This window comes from Hypanus sabinus, unplaced genomic scaffold (genome assembly GCF_030144855.1).
Source record: "Hypanus sabinus isolate sHypSab1 unplaced genomic scaffold, sHypSab1.hap1 scaffold_435, whole genome shotgun sequence".
In the NCBI taxonomy this organism is placed as follows: domain Eukaryota; kingdom Metazoa; phylum Chordata; class Chondrichthyes; order Myliobatiformes; family Dasyatidae; genus Hypanus; species Hypanus sabinus.
In genome coordinates this window covers 251,282-256,738 of record NW_026781310.1, presented here as the reverse complement: position 1 = coordinate 256,738, position 5,457 = coordinate 251,282, and positions in this window count along the sequence as shown.

Sequence of the window (5,457 nt, the reverse complement as noted above, 5' to 3'; positions counted from 1 at the left end):
TCTTCTTCTTCTTCTTCTTCTTCTTCTTCTTCTTCTTCTTCTTCTTCTTCTTCTTCTTCTTCTTCTTCTTCTTCTTCTTATTATTATTATTATTATTATTATTATTATTATTATTATTATTATATATTTTTTTATTTTTTTAATATTTCTTTTCCCTGCTAGATTATGTATTGCATTGAACTGCTGTTGCTAAGTTAGCAAATTTCACGTTACATGCCGGTGATAGTAAACTTGATTCTGATACTGTTTTAATACCCCAATCCATATCTGGTCTGTGACCAAATGGGGAACCTGAGGTCTCATAGTCTCTCATGAGATGATCTGCTACTTGAATTTAAATTCCAAGTATCTCTGATAGGAGACCCGGTATAACCTGTGACCAATTGTCTCTGTCTCCTGTAAGCATTGTGATTGTGCTCAGCTCTGTGATTCCAGGTGGAATAAAATAGAGATTACAGCCTTGAAACAGGTCCTTCTGCCCAAATAAATGCTGTTCTAAATGTCTCTGAGCTTGTCCGATTTCACAGCTGCCCAACTAAATGCTGTTCTAAATGTCTCTGAGCTTGTCCGATTTCACAGCAGCTTTTCCCATGTTTCCCTTGCAGACTTATTCTATCTTTTTTCCTGCCCACATCTTTTCTCAACTTTGTAATTTTATTTGTTTTTACTACCTCATCTGGCTGCATGGGTAATTTATACCCATCACCTACCACGTGAAAAAGTGTATATACCACCTTCGGTCCATTTTAAATTTCTGCCCTCTGGTCTCAGACTCCCTTACCCTGGGAAAAACACTGTCTACACCCTGATTATTTTATGTACGTGTGTAAGGTTTCCCTTCAAGCTCCCGTGATATAACCAGACAACCATATAACAATTACAGCACGGAAACACGCCATCTCGGCCCTTCTAGTCCGTGCCGAACGCCCACTCTCACCTAGTCCCACCGACCCATATAACCATATAACAATTACAGCACGGAAACAGGCCATCTCGGCCCTTCTAGTCCGTGCCGATCACTTACTCACACCTATCCAAACTGACCTGCACTCAGCCTATAACGCTCCATTCATTTCCTGTCCATATACCTGTCAATTTTTACTTTAAATGACAATACCGAACCTGCCTTTACCACTTCTACTGGAAGCTCAATCCACACAACTACCACTCTCTGAGTAAAGAAAATACCCCTCGTGCTACACTTAACCGTTTGACCCTTAACTCTCAAATCATGTCCTCTTGTTTGAATCTCTCCAATTCTCAATAAAAAATACTATCCACGTCAACTTGATCTATCCCCCTCATTATTCCCTATCAAGTCCCCTCTCAACCTTCTAAGCTCCAAAGAATAAAGAACTAACTTGTTCAAACTTTCCCTGTAACTTAGGAGGTGAAACCCAGGTAACATTCTAGTAAATATTCTCTGCCTCTCTATTTTGTTGACTTCTTTTCCATAATTCAGTGACCAGAACTGTACACAATACTGCAAATTTGGCCTCACCAATGACTTGAGCAATTTTACCATTACATCCCAACCCCCATACTCAATGCTCGGATTTATAAAGGCCAACATACCAAAAGCTTTCTTCACCAGCCTATCCACATGAGATTCGAAAAAAAAAAATATTGAGGCTCCAGTCGGTCTTGAACTCACAAACTCGTGGTATAACAAAACCAGTGCTCTAATTCACAAAAAAAAACAAACAGCCCCATCCAGTAACGTACTTGTCAATCTCCTCCTCACTCTTTCGAGCTGAATACCATCCATCCTCTAGATTAACAATTGCAACTGTATGTAAAGCTCTCTCAGCGTGTCTTTAAGTTTAGCTACTAGAAATGCACCCAAGACTCTTCAATTGCCAATGACTTGTATAGTTGTTCCATGACGATCATCATCCAGGAGACGGGACGGGACCCAGGGGACCAGGCTTCAGGGGCTCAATGTTATGGTCAGTCTGTAACCCAGGGGAATGGACATTGTTCATCACAAGGCAATGGTCAATCTTTGACCCAGGGGACTGGACATTGTTCGTCTCAAGGCAATGGTCAGTCTGTGACCCAGGGGACTGGACATTGTTCGTCTCAAGGCAGTGGTCAGTCTGTGACCCAGGGGACAAGACAGTGTGTGACAAAGCAAACAGAGAACGTGTTACCTACAGGATCGGACCATGAGTAATGCAATGGCGTGTCTGTGTGTGACACAGGTGACTGGACAGTTTGTGATCCAAGAGATTTATGTTTATTTATGCTTGATGATCCCAGTGATAATTCCCGGTATCACCTGATGCCGTTCCATTAATAACCGTTGGTTATCAGGGCATTCAACTAATGCGTATTCCGATAACAGTATTACTGTGTCTATACACTTCTTTTTCTGGGAGTGGATGTGTCCAGACACTGGTTTGTCGTGATGGTCACCTAGCAGGAAGTGTGGTTCACATTCACCAGCACAGTCCCACTCCAAATCTAGTCAGTCAGAGTCTCGGCTTCATTGCAGACACCCATTGTGAAACCTTGTTCGAGTATAAATCACTCCGAACCTGCTATTCATCATTCACTTCCGATGGGAAATTAAAGCGGGTACGAAAAGTAGTCAAGAGGTTTTTACTAGGCAACTCACCGAGGGAAGATCATCGGGACGCGGGAAGCAAGGTACCAAAACAGGGTCAGATTGAGAGCAATGTCACAATGGAATGTGACAGCCGCAGCGGAGGAGGAGCAAAGTCAGCCCGTAGACAGTTACGTCAGAGACACCGAGCAGGACCTTGGAAATGGCACAAGCGAGGCGACTGCCTGTCAGCTCGTAAGCTCACTGAACACGGAGTTGTCAACTCCCAAACAAGAAGCGGGTGAGTGAAATATGAGGGTGATGTGTTTGCAGATTGAATCAGGAAGCAGGTAAATGTGATTCCTTGTTGGAGGGTTGTTCAGAGAGGGGAAATGTGTTGGTGTGGTGTATGTGGTGTAGTGAGGCACCCGTTACCCCACAACATGAAATGCAGCTATCTGGATAAGTGATTAGTTCCAGGATTTGAGTTATGGGAAATGTATCCGCCAGGATAGAGAGAGTATATCTCTGGGAAGCGACTATTATGGACAGTCCCAACATTTATTGCCCATCTTAAACTGAAATCAGTGAGTGGGTGGGACGGTAGGAGAGACAGGTTACTACTGAATGTGGTCTTTCTGGTAACGTCATGCCCAGCGCATTGATGGATCGGTTTTAAGGGCGATACGTGTTTTCAGCTGAAAGCAGGTCAACACTGAGATTCAAGACGTGACTGGTTTGTTGAGCAGGGCCAGAGCGGTGGAGACAAGCGATATTTGAGTTTGTGACTACATTCTCTTTTTATATTCACAGAGCCAGAGTTTACAATCTCCGACCTCCTGGCAGAGGGGGGCGAGTATCGACTGTACCAGCTGACAAAATTCTACAGGGACAGACTCAAACAAGCGATTGAAGAAAAGGTTGAAAGACTCGGTTGGATGTTGACAAAGGAGGGACATTTCAGTAGAGAAGAAAATGAGGTGAGTGTATTTAGTGTATTGTCACTGAACTGCTGGTGTCAGAGGGAATAGTAATCGATATTAATCTCCTGCACATTCTAGTTCTACATGGTAATGGAAAATTTGATCTCTGACTTGTCTTCAGCAGATCTGTTTTCAGCTGCTAAGGTGGGGAGCACTGGGAACAACAGGTTCAGCGTCACATTTTCCTCTCACACCTGCTGCATTTATCAGTGTGAAATAAGAGCAGTGGCTGCATATCTGGACTGTTGAACAGACATTCAGTCTAAATTTAATATTGCATCTTATCAGGACCATTGGTCAAATTCGCCTCAGCTTATTAATCCAGGATGAATATTAAACTGTCAGATTGTAAATTGGACCAACCGGCTTCACTGTGGTACTTGAGGGAGGGAAACCTGCTAACCACAGCTGATCTGGTCTCCATCTGAGTTCCCAACGAGTGGCCGACTTGTTATAGAAATAGAAAAGTACAGCACAGAAACAGGACCTTTCGCCCATCTATTCCATGCCACACTACTGAAACTGCCTATTCCTATTGACTGCACCGTGTCCTGGCGCTCTATACCCTTATCATTCTTGTATCTATCCAGTTCTCTCTTAACCGCTTGTACCATTTGCACTGCTACCTCGTTCCACACTGTCACCACCCCCTGAGTGAAGAAGTTTCCGTTCATTTAACCTATCTATAACGCTCATAATTTAGTGAACCTCTATCAAATCGCCCTTTAATCTTCTGCGTTCCAAGGCTTAAAGCCCTAAACTGTTCAATATTTTCTTATACCTCAGATCCACCAGTCCTGGCAACATTCTTGTAGATTTGCTCTGTACTCTTCCAACATTCTTTGCATCTGTGCTCTAAGTAGATGATTGGATCTGCACACAATGCTGAAAACTAGACCTCACCAACGTTTTATACACGTTCAACATCACATCTCATCTCCTGTACTCAATACCTTCATTTCTGAAGGCTCATGTGCCAAATACTTCCTTTCCGATCTATCTACCTTTGCTGCCACTTTTAATGATTATGGACCTGCATTCCCAGATCACTTTGTTATACCACACACCTCAGTGCCCTACTGTCACTGTATAAGATCGATCCTGCTTGGTCATTCCAAAGTGCAACACGTCTCACTTGTCTGCATTATATTGCATCCGTCATTTTCCAGCCGATATCTCAGCTGGTTTAGACACCACTGCAAGCTTTGGCCGTCTTCTTCACTCTCCACCACACATTCCCACTCTTGGTACCAGCTGCAAATTTGCTGATCCAGTTAACCACATGTTCATCCAGATCGGTGATGCAGATGACAAACAACAAGGGACCCAGCACAGATCCCTGTGGCACCGCATGAGTTACAAACTCCCAGTCAGAGATTCAACAGTCTCTAACCACTTTCTGTCTTCTTCCAAATAGCCAATGTCAAATTCAAATTACCATTTTACCTTGAAACCTGAGCAACTGAACATTCTTGCCCACCCTCCTATGCAGTAGCTTGTCAAAGGTCATGCTAAATTACATGGAGACAACACCCACTTCCTTGAATCCGTGAATCCATGCACTTTCCTGGTCACTTCCTGGAAGAACTTTAAGATTGGTTAGACATGAACTACCGCACGTAAAGCTGATATCTTATTGCCCCAAAAATCAATAGGTTGTCCTAAAAGAGTATATATATCAGACAAACCTTTTGATGAACCATTTTACGTTATTAGCTAGCCTACCTTCACATTTCATATTCTGTCCACTTATGGCTTTTTTGTTGTTTTCTGCTGGTTAGTAAAAGCTTCCCAGTCCTCCAGCTTTCGACTATATTTTGCAACATTCTCTGCCCTCTCCTTTGCTTTTGTGCTGCATTGACTTCCTCGTCAGCCACGTTTGATCATCCTCCCTTTGGAATAATTTTTCATCTTTGTGATTATCTA